General features: G+C 45.0%; 1 pseudogene; it reads right to left on the bottom strand.

Annotated features, from left to right (window-relative positions):
- Positions 1-11,477: 11,477 nt before the first annotated feature.
- On the bottom strand, positions 11,478-16,212 carry LOC148511575 (uncharacterized; annotated as a pseudogene).
- Positions 16,213-18,145: the final 1,933 nt, after the last annotated feature.

The raw sequence follows: 18,145 nt of genomic DNA, 5'->3' as shown, positions 1-18,145 counted from the left end.
TTTCTTTGGCGTTCTCAGTTAATGGCACTTGCCAATACCCTTTGGTTAAGTCAAGAGCAGTTAAATATCTGGCTGTCCCTAGCCTTTCAATTAGTTCGTCCACCCTAGGCATAGGTTAGGCATCGAACTTTGACACACTGTTCAATTTCCGGAAGTCATTGCAGAATCACACACTCCCGTCGTGGTTTGGAATGAGCACAATGGGACTTGACCACTCACTATGCGATTCTTCAATTACACCCAACTCTAACATTTTTTTTATTTAATTCGACACTGATTCTCTTTGGGCTTCTGGTAACCTATAGGGCTTTAGGTTACCCTTAACCCCTGGGTCAGTGATTATGTCATGTTTGATGACCGTGGTTTTCCCTGGTAGATCAGAAAACAGTACCCTATTTCTGACCAGAAATTCCTTAACTTCCTGCTGTTGACTGGCTGACAGGATTTTTTCCACTGTCACTTCGGGTACCATGGGCCCTGGGTTTACTGGAGGGGCTCGGACGGCTGACAATGCTGCTCTATCCTTCCAGGGTTTTATAAGATTTACATGGTATATCTGTTCTGGATTTCTTTTCCCCGGCTGGTAAACTTTATAATTGACCTGCCCCACTTTTCCTAAGATTTCAAAGGGTCCTTGCCAATTTAGCCAAAAGTTTACTTTATACTGTGGGAACCAACACCAACACTCTGCTGTGCCTGTTGGGCCTGTTCCAAGTGCTCTCTTACTATCGGCACCACAGCAGCAATTTTTTCTTGCATTTGAGAAACATGCTCAATAATTGTTTTATACAGACTGGACTGCCCCTCCCATGTCTCTTTGGCAATGTTAAGTAACCCCCTTGGATGTCTCCCGTATAATAAATCAAAAGGGGAAAACCCTGTGGAGGATTGGGGAACCTCTCTTATGACCAACAGCAAATAAGGTAACAAGTAATCCCAATCTCTACCATCTTTGTCCACTACTTTCCTTAGCATGTGTTTTAAAGTATTATTATACCTCTCCACTAGCCCATCGGTCTTGAGATGGTACACAGAGGTTCTTATTTGGTCAATTTTAAACAGGCGGCATAACTCCTTCATGATTTTTTTGCACAAATGGGTTACCTTGGTCAGTCAGGATCTCCTTAGGTATTCCCAACCTGCTAAAGACATGGACTAAGTCTCTAGCAATGGTCTTGGTTGACGTATTGCGCAATGGTATCGCTTCCGGGTACCTGGTAGCGTAATCCATTATCACCAGAATATATTGATGGCCCCGGGCAGATTTTATTAATGGCCCAACCAAATCCATAGCTATTCTTTCAAATGGAACCTCAATAATGGGTAACGGTACCTGGGGACTTTTGAAATGTGGCCTTGGAGCATGATATTGACATTTAGGGCAGGACACACAATAGTCAGATACCTCTTTATGGACCCCGGTCCAAAAAAAACTCTGCACAATTCGATCAGTAGTTTTCTCTACCCCTAGGTGGCCTGCCATTATCTGACCATGGGCCAGATCTAACACTGTTCTTCTGTATGCTTTGGGAACTATTAATTGTTCCACAATATCTTCCCCCTTCTTAGTCACCTGATACAACAAATCCTGACATACTGCCATGTGAGGATATGACAAAGGACTGTCAGGGTCTATATTTACCATTAATCACCTTCACATTCTCCCTGGCTTTTACCAGAGTAGGGTCATTCAACTGCTGCACGGCAAAGACCTCTCTCCTGACCACAAGATCAGGCAGGCGGTCCACAGGCTCAATAACACTCCCCACCTCAGTGGGAGGCACACCACTTGGCGAGCCACCATCAGGCTCCACATTCTCTAGTTTGCCAATCATACTAGAAAAAGGGAACATCTCTGACTCTGCTACTACGTCAGTTACCCTCTCAGTCGAGTCAGGGTGTTTTACCTCTGTGCAAAATCAGCTTTCCCACAACTTCCAGAAGTGAGTAAAGTCCCTGCCCAATATTGCATCATACATTAAGCCCTGTACCAAACCCACAGAGACTATCGCGGTACCACATGGTGTGTCTATGTTCACTTCTGCTGTATCATAATACTGGGTATCCCCATGTATGCAGGTCACACCAACAGTTTTCCCCTTATGCTTCAAGGGGTTCACCAGTTCAGCTTTCATAAATGTAACCAGGCTACCAGAATCTAACAGAGCTTCTACTCGGTTGCCTTCTACAGTGAGTATACACATGTGCTTATCTGTCTCAACCTGCCGGTCAGCAGTACAGGCTGGTTGTGCAAAGAAAGACATCCTGTGGTCGACATGAGCAGTATCACATTACATAGGTTCAGAGGTAAGCGAACAATTAGCCACAATATGGCCGAAACCACCACATCGGAAACATTGAATTACATTAATATCTAGTCTTTTATGGGGTTGGAACCTTCCTGGCCTGGCTGGCCCTTCTCCAGGTTCGACACCCCCAGTCTTGAGTACATTCCACCACCCAGCACCCTTCTCACCTGGAACAGTCTTACCAGTGTCAGTGGGAGTTCACCGACGTGCCATCGGGGCTCGGTGGGGCACACTCATCAGCTCCTCAGCCGCCATGTACCTATCCACCAGTTCGACCACTTGCGCAGAGATGCAGGTAGCGATCGCAGATACCGGTCCATCACGACTCTTTCCACAATCTGTGGTCCTGTCAGCGTCTCAGGCTGTAGCCATTTTGTGGTTAGATAGACGAGATCGTGCATCTGTGAGCGTGGAGGCTTTTCCATTTGGAATTTCCAGCGGTGGACTCGTTGGGCATGAACAAATGAGGTGACCCCCAAGCGAGTTAGGATCTCCCATTTTAGCTTTTCATAGTCCTTTGCATCAGCCAGGCACAAATCATAGTAGGCCTTTTGTGGTTCTCCAGACAGGAAGGGTGCCACAAGACTTGCCCACTGTTCCTTGGGCCAACTCTCCCTTTCTGCGGTTCTCTCAAAGGCCGTAAGATATGCTTCCACATCATCACCCTCGGTCATCTTTTGCAGAAAGTGACTGGCCCGTATGGAGTGAGGGTTTTTTGGAAGTCCAGAGGAAGCACCTTCAGACCAGACTACTAACTGTTGTACCACGTCTTTTAAGGCCTGGCGGGTTTCCTCTATGTCAACTTGTTGTTGCCTCAGGGCTTCCTCCATGGTGACTTGTTGTTGCCTCTGGGCTGCCTAAATCGCCATTAGTTGCACTTTTCTTGTAAAGCTTTGTTAGTTTCCTGCTGAGTTTTGTTAGCTTGGAGCAAGGCCTTAACAATGTCCTCCATTTTGTCCTGGGGTGTAGGTTGGAAGTAGAATCTGGCTTCCCTAAGCATCCGCGGACGCCACCTCTATAGACTTCAAAGGACACAACTCTATATCCACCCTGACAAATTGGTGTCTGTCCCTTTAAATTTTAAACAAAAATTTTTCCTTGCTGCAAACTTCAGTGTGTGATTGCCCGCATTCTCCACCAAATGTGACACAGTCAGGATAGGGGTCCCTCTCCTGGGGTAGATGGACTCCCTCTTTACACACACAGCAGCTGTAGAAACAGGATACAAGTTAGGAATTCTCGTACAAACTGGTCGGCACCAGTCTTTATTGTGCCAAATTAATATAAACATAAACAAAACATAAACATAAGTCCTAGCCTAGCTGGGCACTAGCTACACAGCAGATTCCCCCTCTATAATAATGGTAGGGCCTATTGCCCTCACCATCAGCAAAACACTTGCACAGTACTTACTAGGATTATCACCAAGTGTCTCTGAACAGGCTAGTCTGCCGCTTTCCCAGGTGTGAGACACTCAGCCACAAACAAGCCCAGCTTATCTTAGCCATTACCAGCTGCAAGCCCTAATGAGCCTGTTACCAGGCTGAAAGGACCAAAACCTGGAGTGGCCTGTGGATGGAGCCCTCCCTCTCCTCACATCCACACCCCCAGGACCCAAGCCAGCTTTTCTTTAAAGCCGACATTTTGGCCTGCTTACAAAACAGACTTCTCCTGGGTATGGTGCGGTATGGTGTGGTATGAGCTATGGTGTTTGTGCCACATATTTCAGGGTTACAAACATGTTGCAAGTGCAAAATCAGTGGTCTTGGCCCCACTCAGATGCACTTCCAGCATGTGTTCATGAACCTGCCTGAGTCTGTGTCACAAACACCATGCCACATACAGCACCATACTTATCAGGGAGTATGAAACTTCCTCAGTTCCTCATTACAGAGGGGACCCACTTCACAATTGTCTGAAATCAAAACCAAAGGGGGCGTGCTCTCGATGTTGAGTGACAGCACGCCCCCTTTGGTGAGCGGGCCTGGGGAGTGGCTTCCCAAACTGAGGCGTTCCCATGGGAACGCCTACCGTCTGGGGCCGGCCCCACTGACATCACGAGTGATGTCAGTGGGAGAAATTTTGGCTCTGTTAGAGCCGAAATCTCTCTGGGGCAACGAGACCCTTGTGATTTAGACCCGGTGGCAAGCGCTGAGCGCTCGCAACCGGGTCGATGGTGGCCCAGAGTCTATGCGCACAACGGAGCCGGCTCCGTCGTGCGCATGCACGAGACCCGGAGAGTGACGGGCAATCCATCGCTCCGGGTCTCGTACCATAGGGGGCGTGCTGTCATTGTTGAGTGACAGCACGCCCCCTTTGGTGAGCGGGCCGGGGGGGTAGCTGCCCAAACGGAGGCGTTCCCATGTGGGGCCGGCCCCACTGACATCACTCGTGATGTCAGTGGGAGAGATTTCGGCTCTGTTAGAGCCGAAATCTCTCTGGGGCTTGCGGCAACGAGACCTTACCACAAGGGTCTCATCGCAAGCCCGATGGTCGCGATGGTCTTGACCATCGCGACCATCTTCCTGGCCGCTCGCTATAGCTGTGGGTGGTCACCCACAGCTATGCGAGCGGCCAGGAGGCCGCTCTAAAAAACAAGAAGGCCGGCCCTGATTCAGAGCGAGCGCTCTGTCAGAGTGTCCGGCTCTGAATCAGGGCCTGAATCCTTTGCTCTGGGACATTGCTCTCAGAGCTGTGCTCACATAGGCAGCAAAGTGGTTGAATTCATCTGGTGGTTTTAATAGGGCCTCTCTGGTCTGTCTTTTTTACAATTCTTTACTCACCATTATTTTTTTTTCCTCTTTTTTTTTGTTAGGGCTTATTTTCGGGGTAGTGCTTATTTTGGACTGTTTTTCAAAAGAAAGGGTAGGGCTTATTTTCGGGGTAGGTCTTATTATCGGGAAACACGGTAGTAGTGGGTCCTCCTCCTCCTGTGTATTCTTTGTTTTTCTGCGCTGCTTTTTGGATATGGGGGGGAGAAGTGTTGTAGTCACCACAATTGTTTCATCTCAGCTGGCAAACTGGTCTGGGATGCTGAGGATGTCAGGAGTCTGTTAACAGAGAAAAATAAAACCAATTTCATATAGTAATTGTTTTTTCTATCCTTTTACAGTTCCCTGCAAGCTGTCAGGGTTCAGCCTAGGATCGGCTATCTCTTACTGCTAGTGTTCTAGTTGAGTTCTGTTCCAAGTTCCCTTGGATTCTAAGCCTTAGTTCCAGTGGTGCCAAAGTGCATCAGCATGCCTCTCCTTGTGTTTCCCTCGTGTGCCACCCCGCAGTACAAAGTGCGTCCACGCGCCATTTCCCTGTGTATCCCTTGTGAGTTAACCTGTGGTGCTAAAGTGCGTCTGCACAGCATTACTTGTTTATCCTTCTAGTGCTATTCCCTGTGACAAGAGGGCATCCACACGTCACTCCCTGAGTCTTTTCAAGTGCTATCCAGTTGTGCAAAAGTGTGTCAATACTTTATTTCTGGAATACTCTCAAGTATTAACTCTCAGTGTACTCCTAGTGTAACAGTGCCTTTGATAGGCACTTCCCTTGGGCCATCAATATCTTGAGCTTCCATTCCCAAGGATACCTGGTCAAAGGATCACAACCTGCCTGCAGGGTGCAGCTAAGCCCATATCCCGCTTGGGGGTTCACTGGTGAACACCTCCCTGCAGGTTAGACTCCGCACCATTGACCAGATCTCGCCAACATCCAAGATCTGTGGATGAGGAGTTCTTGTATCCAGGCCTTTTACCCCAAATCCTTCCAAAACTAGATCACAACCCCTCAGTTGGGGATTCTACCCCTGCAAACTTGACACAAGCACGGAAGAGTGGATAGCCATTGGTGATGAATTTGAGAGCCGTTGGCAGTTCCCTAGCTGCAGGGGAGCTATTGATGGCAAGCATATTCGGATTACCCCAACTGCCAACAGCGAGTCATACTACTATAACTACAAGGGGTACTTCAGTGTTGTTCTGATGGCGGTGGTGAACGCCAACTATTAGTTCCTGTTCGTAGATGTGGGGAAGAATGGCCGTGCTTCCGACGGTGGCTCCTTTAAGAACACGGCATTCTAACAAAAGGCTCACCACAAAGACCCTGCATTTGCTGTCCAGAAAGGCAACAAAACACAGCCTGAACTTTGAATTAATTGCTGACAAGGCTTTCGCCCTTCATAAGAATGTTATGAAGCCATTCCCACAGAGGGCACTCAATCATGAAAAGCGGGTCTTCAATTACTGGGTATCTCAGGCAAGGTGTATTGTAGAGAACAACCGATTCCGGATTTTCCATACCCCACTTAATTTAAAGGTGGAAAAGATTGACTGGGTGGTCACCGCTTGCTGTGTCCTGCACAACTTCCTGTGCAAGAAAGCCACCCAGCAAAGGATATTGGGCACAGCTGCAGTGGAAGACCTAGACCATTGGGAAGATGTTGCTCAGTTCCCCTCAGTGGCGGTCCCACCAGTGATGGAAACTGGGAGTGCTCTGGCCAAAGAGGTCAGAGAGGTATATATGGCCTACTTTAACGGGTACAGTGCGGTACCGTGGTAGGAGGAGTATATCTGAAAAAGTGGTGGGGACTCAGTATTTGTAATTTCTGACATTCGAGATTGCTGGGTCTCTACTTACCGAAGATGCTTCTGCTAATTCCCCCACATCCTCTTTCTCCACTTTGCACTGCTGTGTCTCTGCCATAACCTGCACAGATGGACGGACAGGATCCTGCTGCACCAAGAACATGAGCTGGTCATAAGCCTGCTTTTATAGATGGTGTCGGCCCTGGCTCCCGATTGCTTGGAATTTTTCACCTTTTTATATTCCTTGATGAAGGCAGTCCGAAGATTTTGTATCTTACTGCGGACCCAATCTATGGCTGCAGCATCATGGTATGGTTTGCTGTAGTCAGCCAGCGCTGCATACGCCTGGTTCAGTTTCTGTTTGTTACTGTACAGTTTGCACTTTGTGTGCCACAGGCATTCATGGTGCCTGTATAGCTCCACGAAGCCAGTAATAAATTCCGGCTCACGATCCAGAGACATTTTTATTAGAAAAGAGAAATATGGACATTTTAATAAAATGGACTTATTCAGCCACCCCCAACAGTGGGGGTGGCTGTTGAACTGCATGATTGTGGCCCCCAACTAACGTGTGCCTTACTGGACTCTTATTCACTTGTTCAAATGTTCACTTGTTTTTAATAAAGTTGAAATGGGTACACACGTGTCACTTATTTTAGATGCATATAATTGGCTATGTATAGGATTGGGGAAAAAAATGTAATTGACACAATGGCCTTTTCTTTATTTAATTAAAAAACATTATACGATTACATTTTTTATATAAAAGACCATTGTGTGAAGGAAATTCAAACTTAGGCCCTGATTCAGACCCACTCGCGAGCGGCTGTCCGCTCGCAAGTGGGTCGATGTTCTGCACTGAGCATGCGCACGACGGAGGGAGCTCCGTCGTGCGCATGCGCCAGACGCGACGAGCGAAGGAAAGTCCTTCGCTCATTGTGTCTGATCAAAGGGGGCGTGCTGTCGATGTCGATTGACAGCACGCCCCCTTTGGTGGGCGTGCCTGGGGCGTGCCTCCCTGACGGGGGCGTTCCCACGGGAACCTCAACCGCAGGCTCCGGCTCGCAGTTTCGATGGTCGCGATGGTCACGACCATCGCGGCCATCAAAATGCACGCTCGTATAGGCTGTGGGTGGTGACCCACAGCTATACGAGCGTCCAGGAGGACACTCCATTTTTATGGAGGGTGGCCCTCATTCAGAGCGTGCGCTCTGCTCAGAGCGTACGGCTCTGAATGAGGGCCTTAATAGCATATAGTACACAATTACAGCATTATTTTTGGGTACACTGGGTGGTAAATCACATTTGCACAGCATTAGGCTTTAAAAACACATTATAACAGATCTGCTTCTTCCCACATAGGCGTTACAGGTAAACAACCACATTTGTACATAGCACATAAACAGGGTTAATATCAGTAAAAAACACCATATTTGTAAAACAGAGGTATCACTTTAAAAAACAAATCCATAAACAACCACATTTACACTTTTGAATATTTGCACACAGCATATATTCCCTGAGGACACTCTATGCATATAGAAAAACACTGGTGACCAGTGGGCATTGCTGGCCAAGCATTGGTGGACAGTGGGCATTACTGGGCAAACTATGGAGGACAGTGTGTTTGTGCAAACATTGGTGATCAGTGTCTGCAGGGCCAAAAAAACACATCTCTACGCATATAGAGAAACATTGTTGGGCAGTGTGTTTGTGCAAATATTAGTGATCAGTGTCTGCAGGACCCCCCAAAAAAACCACTATGCATTTAAAAAACATTGGTGGCCAGTGGGCATTGCTGGGCAAACATTGGTGGCCAGTGGGCACTGGTGGGCAGCAATCTGATCTAAAGTTGATGAGATCCTGTCAGAAATTATGAAATTGTTACATCCAACATGACCCATTCTGCCACTAAGCAAAACCCCTGCTCCTAGACTTCTCATTTAATTTATTATTGCAGTCATCCAGTGGCGTGTTATCACCCAAGGGGGTCCTTGTGCAACTGGGCCCTCTCCTCTGAGCAGCACCCCCCCCAAGTCCTGCATCTCACATTATGCCAGCAAGCATGTCCCCCTGCTTATGTGGTGCGATCTTCCCAGTGATATTCGGGAAAATGGAGCATGTGCACAATTGAGCAAAGGCGTTGGCGCAGTGCCAGAATCTTTGCTTTCACTGCGTGGTGCCGTCTTCCTGAAGATGTCACTTGGAAGATGGAGCCGCTGGGGAGGAGGTACCTGCTTGCTGGCACAAGGTAAGTATACTCTGGATGCAGGGTGTGCAGTGCAGTGTCTATTGGCAACTTCTCCACTTGTCCACTTCTTCATTCTTTAGAAGGTTTAAACATAACCACAAGTTGCACATATAGAAAAGTTATATACAACATATATATTGGTATGTGTCTCAAATTATGTCACACACTTATCCCGATGCGTTTTGCCCTCCTATGGGTTTTCCTCAAAGCAAGGTTGCCTTGAGGAAGACCCATAGGAGGTCGAAATGCGTCAGCGGTGAGTGTGAGATATCATTTGATAAGCATACCAAAAAGGACATACAGTATACATTGGGGTCCACTCTTCCATCCCCTTGAATGATTTCCAAAGATCCCAGGGTCCGGTGGTCAAGGGGTCCTGGTGCCCAACTTTTATATAACCATCTTTTGAAGTTTCACAATATATGTTTATGACTTCCCCTTTTTAAGGGTGAAATATAGATCCCCGTTTTATAGGGTAATATATAATTTTATATAGTGCTCCACCAAACCCCACAGTCTGCCCAGGAGAACTTCTCTGCCGCAATGGGTACATGCCCAAATCTTACACGTTGCTAAGTGTTGTTCCTGGCAATCTGCAAGACAAATGCAGGTGCTGTGGGATTGGGGGTAGGCACTAGGGATAGGGTTAGGGTTAGGCTCTAGGGGGGGTTAGGTTAAGGGTGCAGGAAGGTTAGGTTTAGGCACTAGGGGGGAGGTTAGGTTCGAGCACCAGGGAGGAAGGGTTAGGATTAGAGTAGGGAGAGGAGGGAGAGTTAGGAGACCTACTGAGAGGTGTCGGTATCCTAATCTTGTCGAGATGCCGGCATCAAGATTCTGACTGCCAGGATCCAGAGTGCCTGCATCCCGTACTCATCCTGTTTTAGACACCTCTCTTGCAAAAGTTTCAGAGGTGGCCCAACCTCACTAAGAGAATGAATTCAGGTGTTCTGTTGTAATAAAAACCTAGACAGGCTGACTTGTTTACATTGGAAAAAGGTTGCCTTAGAAATTACCTAATCAGAAAATATAATTATATCCAAGGACAATACAATAATTTGTTCAATAAACATTTCATACCCAAACAATATTAAGGTGACTGATCCTGGAAATGATTCTGAATCCTGCTGTGAGGAGAAATTTGCAGTATCTGTGTAACAACATCTATAAGGGTAGGATGTAGGTGCTGGCCCCGATGACTAGTAAGCAAGTGTGCACTAGTAAAAGGAGTGCACTCAGGGAACCTTCCCCCAGAAGTAATTGCTGCATAGAGTCATGGCTGTCAAGTGCAGTGGGGAGCCTCACTGGATTACATTTCCCAGCAGCCTCCACGGTAGGTCCAGTGTTTACTTTGTGTGCAGCATCGCACTCCCTCGGAGTTGCCTATACCATGCCTGATCCGTAAAGAAGAAAAAACCCTCACCAGTTCACCTCACCCTGGGTTTTATAATACACTCCCTAACCTGCCCAGGGCAGTGTGATCAGGAGGAAGGAATTAGAAGATCTTGCGATCCTACAGGAGATAACTAAATTAAATGTTCCATATAATCAAGATATGATCTCCCTGCAGCAGGCCCATGCAGAACTACTACTACTAACTCTGCTAATAATGGCAGATGGGAGTGGGACATGCTAAAGAATATCCAGTACTAATTGAGTGGATCTTAGTTTGATATTTACATAAAAGACCTAAACTCATCCATCATTAGATTTTGAAAGAAAGGCGTCTTTAAAGATATATAAAAAGTCATTGTAAACTGGGACATAATGGGAGTAAATTTTCCCATACATTTAATTCAAACATACTTTATAAAAGGAGAAGACCTGAAGTGTATATACATATCACACAAATGCGTAATACCATTCAAAAGAAAAAAACACAGGCTAAAACCAATAATTTCTCATTTTCTTAATTCTATCTGGGTGACAAAACACACCTATTCCCAATATGTAATGAGTCTATAAAAGGATAACATTCCTATGTATGGAACCAGTTAACTCTTGTTGCCTTTGATGTAGGGCTTAATTCTTGTGCTATTGCTTGGAGGAATTAAAATAGTGTATTTGCTAAACAACTTCTATAGTTTAGTGTATGACAGAAGAAGCAGTGATAGGTTTAGAGATGGAGTTACAATTATGTTTAGAGATCATTTAGAGTAATGGCTTGGTTAAAGCTTCGCAGAAGAATGGGGTAAGGTTTCCAGGTGGAAAATAAAGATGATACTGGGAGGTGATGAGGTGCTGTCAGCAGGCATTTGTTTTCTGCAGTACGCTCTGCTAGGAGCAGTTGACATAAAGGCCAGAGGAGGTGGGGGATGGAACAGAAGTGGCTGGTTCTGAGATCAGCTAACTGTTCTGAAGCTTTACAGGCAATTCTAGGTGAGCAAGTTTTTCCTTGATCTTATGACCGATGATCAAATGACTGTAATCAATTATCTGGAAACCTTTTAGCAAAATCTCTGTTATGCACTTTATGCACTGAAAACCTAATACAGATGCCAACAGAACCTGCAAAATAAAATGTTTATGAAGACTCACCTGTCAATATCAAGCTGCCTGTCTTTTTTTAGTGTATTTTGTGTTACAAATTTACCATGGAGTACAAATACATAAAGTTTGCACCACAAAACTTCTAAGCAAAGTTAACATGTGAATGTCACAAGTAAAAAAATACATAGCGCTCTCTCTCTCTATGCTGATATATCTATTACACTATTAGGTGCTTTCTCCTGTCCACTGTTTTCTGATTTTCTACAGTAGAGTGAGTGGCAGCCCAAACATTATCAGCTATCATTAATATATAGCAACATCATAAAATAAAATAAAAAATAAATAAATGACATCTAGCTTCCTCCTTGGTCCCTGCAGAGATTGCATGTCTATATACTTATTTGTATGCACCTGCTGACAATGGGTGTAGCTGAAATGGCCAAACACACTAATTACAAAGGATCAGTGGTGGATCTGCATTTTTGGGGTCCTGAAGCTTGAACTGTTATGGGGACCCCTTTGCAACCAGCAACAATAGGGCAACATCCAACAGGGTATAAAGGGCCTTGCTGCCCTTGCAAGGACCTTGATGCCCAAATGGCGGAGATGTAGAAATCCCCCCAGAGAGTGAGAGACTGTAGATAGATAGATGTAGAAACCCCCCAGAAATAGATAGATAGATGTAGAAACCCCCCAGAGAGTGAGAGTCTGTAAATAGATAGATGTAGAAACTCCCCAGAGAGTGAGAGACTGTAGATAGATAGATAGATAGATAGATAGATAGATGTAGAAACCCCCCAGAGAGAGAGAGAGACTGTAGATAGATAGATAGATAGATAGATAGATAGATAGATAGATAGATAGATAGATAGATAGATAGATAGATAGATGCTCTACAATCCTTCAAACGGGCTCTCAAGACCCACTACTTCATCAAAGCCTTCCAGCTCTCATCTTAACTTGCTGCTACATGCTCCTTCCTCCCTGCCTACCCCATCTGTGTCACACCTGTTTATCTGCCCCTCCCCTTTAGAATGTAAGCTCTTACGAGCAGGGCCCTCTACCCTAGTTAGATATAGAAACCCCTCAGAGAGAGATAGAGAGAGACTGTAGATAGATTAGAACAAAAACAAAACTTACTCACTTCCTCTGTAGGATCGTAGGATCCCAGTTATAGATCCTCTTGAGTGGGATCTCTTGAATCCTCCTTACTCAAGTCTCACCCCCACTCTACATGCTCCCGCCTCTGAGCTGCATGCCATCCTCAGTCAGCTTGGCTGTCAGTTTGTGGTCAACACTGCAGGGCTGACTTCTGGCAGATGGGATAGTACAAATGGAGATTGGAGCATCTAGTGGTACCTGGCAGTACTGCACTCAGCAGTGACACTAACAGCAGCTCTCTATTCTGCGCATAGCTGACACATAAGAGCCATCCTCTGGTCGGAGCTGTAGATAGTGTCTGTCGGCCAGTATTGATTAGGGGGGTTTCTTGGTATTCAGAACCCCCTCCCCACATGCACTACTGTAGAGCATATTCTAAGATCAATATTAAGTACTTCAACCCATTGGCTAATGATTCTATCATTAAAGTAACCTTACTTTAATAACACACACTCAAAAAACTCCATTGCTTTGGTTGAAAAATGCACTCGTTAAAAAAAAATTGCTTCAGGGCCCCTCCGGGGTTAGGTCCGGGGTTAGGTCCTTCATTAGTTTCACGGTAGATCTGCCTCTGCAAAGGGTGTCCACAAACTCTTACGTAGTTAAAACTAGTTTACATTTTAAAAGTTTCTATTGTCAAGAACATCCATTTTATACATGTGTAGCTCCCACAAAATGTATGACCAGCTTATCCCTCAAACACATTACCAATTATGTTAGAAACATAGAATTTGACGGCAGATAAGAACCACTTGGCCCATCTAGTCTGCCCTTTTTTACCTTTGGTAACCTCAACCCTATGTGATCCTCAGTTCTTTGTAAGGATATTTTTATGCCTATCCCAAGCATGTTTAAATTGTTCTACTGTCTTAGCCTCTACCACCTCTGATGGGAGGCTATTCCACTTATCTACTACCCTTTCTGTGAAGTAATTTTTCCTCAAATTTCCTTTGAATCTACCTACCTCAAGTCTCAGTGCATGTCCTCATGTTTTAGTACTTCTCTTCTTTTGAAGAATGTCTCCCTCCTGCACCTTGTTAAAATCATGATATATTTGAAAGTTTCTATCATGTCCCCCCTTTCCCTTCTCTGTTCCAGACTATACATATTGAGATCTCTTAGTCTTTCCTGATAAGTTTTGTGATGTAGGCCATGCACCATTTTAGTTGCCCTTCTTTGTACAGTCTCTAATGTATTTATATCTTTCTGGAGACGTGGCCTCCAGAACTGAACACAGTATTCTAGATGAAGCCGTACCAATGATCTATACAGTGGCATTATTACTCCCCCTATGCAACCTAGCATCTCTCATCTTGCCTTTCTCATTGCTTTGTTACAATGCTTACCTGCCTTTAAATCACCTAAAATAGTGACTCCTAGATCCCTTTACTCCTCTGTAATTTCCATTAGATTACCCTCAATACTATATTTAGCTTTCGGGTTCTTGAGACCCAAGTGCATCATTTTACATTTTTTAGCATTAAACTGTAGTTTCCATGTTCTTGACCACTCCTCTAGTCTAGCTAGATCCTCCATCATTTGTCTTACCCCTCCAGGTGTGTCTACCCTGTTGCATATTTTTGTGTCATCTGCAAAAAGGCATAGTTTTCCTTTAATACCATTTGCAATGTCACCAACAAATATATTAAAAAGCACTGGTCCAAGTACAGAACCTTGGGGTACATTACTTGTCACAATTCCTTCCTGAGACTGCACTCTATTTACTACAACTCTCTGGCCCTGATTCAGAGCCGGACGCTCTTTCAGAGCGCTCGCTCTGAATCAGGGCATTTTTTTTTTTTGGACCCGGCCTCCTGGCTGCTTGCTATGCTGTAGGTGATGGTCGCGATGGTCGCAACCATTGCGACCATCAGGCTTGCGACGAGACCCTTGTGGTAGGGTCTTGTTCCCGCAAGCCCCAGTGAGCTTCCTGCTCTAATAGAGAAGGAAGCTCAACTACTGACATCACGAGTGATGTCAGTAGGGCCGCCCTCAAATGGCAGGCGTTCCTTCGGGAACACCTCCGTTTGGCCAGCCACCCCCCCTCCCCGCAAACAAAACGGGGCGAGCTGTCGATGAACATTGACAGCCGCCCCGTTTTGTTGCGAGCCCTGGAGCAAGTGATTTTTTGCTCGCTCCATGGCTCGCGCAAGCGCAGTGCGCACGCGGCGCGTGCGCACTGCCCGCCCATCGACCCGCTTGCGAGCACATAGCGCTTGTGAGTGGGTCTTAATCAGGCCCTCTGTTTGGGATCCTGTAAATTGTTGGATTTGAGATGTTCCACAAGTCTTTCTTTTAATAGTTATTCCATTACTTTCCTTACTACTGATGTAAGGCTCACTGGTCGGTAGTTACTTGCCATTTCTTTGCTTCCACTTTTGTGCAGTGGGATTACATTTGCTCTTTTCCAGTCCTCTGGAATTACTCCTGTAGCTAGAGACTGGTTGAATAATTAAATTAATTGTGTTACCAGCACCCCTTTAAGCTTTTTTAGTATCCATGGATGTATCCCATCTTGCCCAATTGATTTGTCCACTTTTAGTTTTGTCAGTTCTGTTAGGACCTTTTCCTCTGTAAATATACTTGTATCTACCTCATGTATATCCTTGCAACTTAACTGTGGCCCCTTTCCCTTTCCTTCTTTCGAATACCGAGCAAAAATAACCATTTAGATGATCTGCTATGGCCTTGTCTCCCTCCACAAGACTCTCACTGTCTGTCTTCATTCTTATTATTCCACCATTTGATTTTCTTCTTTCATTTATACACTTAAAAAAAGTTTTGGCCCCTTTACTTACTAACTGGGCCATTTTCTCTTCAGCCTGTGTCTTTGCACATCTGATCACCTTCTTGGTCTCCTTCCTACTGACAAGATACACCTCTTTGTCTTCATTATTCTGAGTCTGCTTATATTTCCTAAATGCCCTCTTTTTTGCTTTCACACTAGCTGATACTACTTTTGTAAACCATACTGGCTTCCTTTTCCATCTGCCTTTCCTAACCTTTTAGATATAAAGATCTGTTGCTTTCTCTATTGCACTTTTAATTCTTCCCACCTCTCCTGCACTCCTTCCAAGCTCCTCCAATCTGCCAATGAATTGCTTACACATCTCCCCATCTCTGCAAAATCAGCCTTTGTTTTTGTGTGGCATGAGTCGCATCCTGTCTTTATAGTAATCCATACTGCTTGATGGTCACTGAATCCTAGGTTCTCTCCAACACTTACATCTGATATCCTATTGCCATTTGTGAGTATGATGTCTAGTATAGCATCTTTGCGAGTGGGCTCCCTCACCAATTGCTTGAGGGATGCTCCCTGCAAGGCACTTAGAAAGTCCTCACTTCTAGTGGAACTTGCAAAAGAGCCCTCCCAATTTACATCTGGTAGATTAAAGTCTCCTATGATAATTACCTCTCCTTTTAAAGTCATTTTAGTGACGTCTTGCAAAAGGTTCCTGTCCAGTTCCTACCCCTGGCCTGGTGGTCTGTAAATCACCCCTGTGCGAATAATGTCTTTCTCCCCTGTTTCTATGGTTACCCAAAGGGCCTCAGTTTTTTCTGCAATATTTTGCATTGAAGTAGTTTTTATGTTGTTTTTCACATAAATTGCTACCCCTCCTCCAATCTTTCCTATTCTGTCTTTTCTATATAAAGTATATCCCGGTATAGCTATGTCCCAGTCATGTTTTTCATTGCACCATGACTCCGTAATAGCTTTAATATCCAGATCATCCCTAGTCACTACTGCTATTAGCTCTGAGATTTTATCTCATAAGCTCCTAGCATTTGCACACATAGCTCTAAGGGTTTTGTTTGTGCCTCTCTTAGTTTAGGCATGGCTTTTTTTTATTTTACCTGGTTGTAGATGTTGTTCAATGTTTGTTCAACTGTTTTTTTTTGTTTTGTTTTTTACAATGTGAGATAAAATGTCTGTCAGACTGACAAGCTGATGTCATCAGATATTGTAGGCATACACTGCGAGATATGTCACAGTGTATGGCCACAAAGTATCTGCGTTCTTCCCCAAAGGAGGAAACATTTCCCCAATTTCTCCCTTGGACTGGGGAAATGTCGGATGTTTGGTCATGGCAGTGCATACAGTGCAAGATGCAGCGGACCAATTATCGGATCTATTGGACATGCTGGACGATTTTGCATTGCCGACAGACTGATAGTTACTGATTGGTCGCAGCAATACATTGTTTGATTATCGGGCCTGTCACGGTCCTGCGGGCAGACCCTTCAGATACACCAATCTGAGAATCGCCGCCCATGGCTTTTACAGGTTATCTCAGCACGTGTGGTTAACTAAACCCGGTAACTGCCACCAGCAAAGGGGAACTTTAATGTTAAAACACAGGGTAAGCCTTTGCTCTTACCTGCCACACAAGTATGCACACTTAGTAAAAATAGGTAACATGAGCCATTCGAGGCCTTGGGTCATAAAAACACAGATCCAGAACTAGAATTAATATTTCATTCAAGAATATCTTCAAAGCTTATTTACAAAAAGTTGCAAGAATATAATAATGGTAAAAGGAATCACAGTTTACTTACAATTTCCAATACTAAAAGAAAAAAAGAAAATGGAGAAACAAACCACTTAGTTGGATTGACTGGTTTTGGGATGAGGCCGTCCCAATGGCGAACTCTGGAACATCTGTATCCTTCGATAGCCTCACGCAGAATGAACAACAAACTAGGGTTGAGTTACCTACTTATGCCTGCTTCTCCAGGCATCCCCCTCACCCCCCTCCCTGGGGTGATTTTAACCCTTGTCAGCTCAGAGTGGATTGTCCAGCTGGCTGAAGCTTCAGGGTTTCCCGTCCATCTGAGCAGTATTATACCTTCAGCTCTCTATGAAGTTTGGAAACCTAGGCTTAGGTCAAAAAATGTGCCCACTGATTAGTTGAGGGAATATACACATCTGTAGACTGAATGTCTCTCAGTATAAACAACCATTCTTTGAACCCTGACCCTACACAGAACACAGGGCTCTTAATCACTGTTTTAGCAAGGGCCTGGCCAGATGTCCTAAAAATTTCCATGGACATTCTGCTTATATGCCATATACATTTGGACATAATTATGGCTGATGCAGGAAACAGACCTTCTTACAACCTCTAATGCTCATCTTCAAAGGGGACTAGTCCAGAGGAGTAGTTTTGTCACCTATCCACATCCAAAGGATGCTATATACCAATTTACAAGGGAAAGTTACATGTTTATACCAACAGAGTTCTGTCATCTATCAACATACAAAGGATGCTACATACCAAATTACAAGGGAAAGTTACATGTCTACACCAACATCATGTGCAGTTATGCCCATCCTGAGGCAAAATCAGCTTTTCCGCTACAGG

This window comes from Taudactylus pleione, unplaced genomic scaffold, assembly GCF_031769625.1.
Source record: "Taudactylus pleione unplaced genomic scaffold, aTauple2 ptg000305l, whole genome shotgun sequence".
NCBI classification, from domain to species: Eukaryota; Metazoa; Chordata; class Amphibia; order Anura; family Myobatrachidae; genus Taudactylus; species Taudactylus pleione.
The sequence above is the reverse complement of the archived record's forward strand: the minus strand, read 5'-3'. Positions and strand labels throughout refer to the sequence as shown.